Source organism: Thermobia domestica, chromosome 1, assembly GCF_964235325.1.
Source record: "Thermobia domestica chromosome 1, izTheDome1.hap1.1, whole genome shotgun sequence".
Classification (NCBI taxonomy): Eukaryota; Metazoa; Arthropoda; class Insecta; order Zygentoma; family Lepismatidae; genus Thermobia; species Thermobia domestica.
The window spans coordinates 79,590,823-79,592,140 of NC_137454.1; positions in this window are offsets into that span (position 1 = coordinate 79,590,823).

The following is a 1,318-nucleotide window of genomic DNA, read 5'->3' on the forward strand; positions in this document are numbered from 1 at the left end:
TGTGGGTTGTTTATTTTTTCTCCAGCAGTTGATAGATTTCCGATTATGAGTAGGAAGGGAGATTTCATAGAACATTTATGTTATTAGTTGTCAATTATATGCGTCACTGTTAGGAATGTGTGTGTTGCAGTTAAAAGAAAACAATATATGCAACTCTCTCTCTCTCTCTCTCTCTCTCTCTCTCTATATATATATATATATATATATATATATATATATATATATATATATATATATATATATATATATATATATATACTTACCAGGCAAAACATTACGAGCACCCTCTACTTCTTGAACAAAGCCTTCGGCTGGCGTTAACAAATAGAAAGCACAACTTGCCAGACTGTGACAGGGATCTGTTTCGATTATACTGTGATGCGGGGACAGGTGGTTGGAAACAGTGCGATTTGCCGGTGTTCGCGAGCTGCCGCGGTTATTGGCTTACGAAGGGTAAAAAATGACCCCTTGTGATGATGCAAACAGCTTACGAAGAACATGCTCTTTGTAAAACGCAAGTATATGATTGGTTTGTCGGTTAAAAGGGGAGAAATGACCATTGAAGATCAACCCCGTTCTGATCGTTCCTTCAAGTGCGCGAACCGAAGATAACATCACCAAAATCCGTGATCTCATCAGGGAATATTGACGCAGAACAGTCGACCATCTCGGAGACTTAACCGGGTTATCGTTAAGCTCCATTCAACGCAGTTTCCACGACGAATTGGGAATGCGACGAGAAGTTTATGCCCAGATTTCTCACCGAAGAGCAAAGGGATTGTTGCGTAGAAGCCTATCGTGCAATGAAGGACGTGGTCACGGACGATGAGACAATAGTTTCGTCAGCTTCACAGCCACACGCTTTTCCGAGAATCTGCCATTTCTTCGTGTCACGAGAGCACTACAGACACACAAATAACTGTCAGAGAAGTCACACGCGTCGTTGATTGTTAGACGCCACTTGCCATACTGACTCAGGAGAGGTCCTCCCACAGCGCCATAGCAGCACAATCTTGTACTACAAGTACCCGATGCGCAGGAATGATTTTGGTTATTTTTGGGTCCCCTATCGTATATATCACACGATCGTTCAGGAGAATGAAAACTATCAGTTAATATTAATGACAGCGAACGACTTACCTTTTACATCATAAAAATTAGTTAGCTATAGACTGATGTTTTATTTTTGGAAAGTATTAGAAACAAAAATTGAAGTTGGATAATCATAAGTTTGGGCTGTACTTAGTTAACCGTACTGTGTACTGTCGTCCTGCTAATAACATAATGAAATTTTGGTGAGGGTATAGTTAAGTTTGCG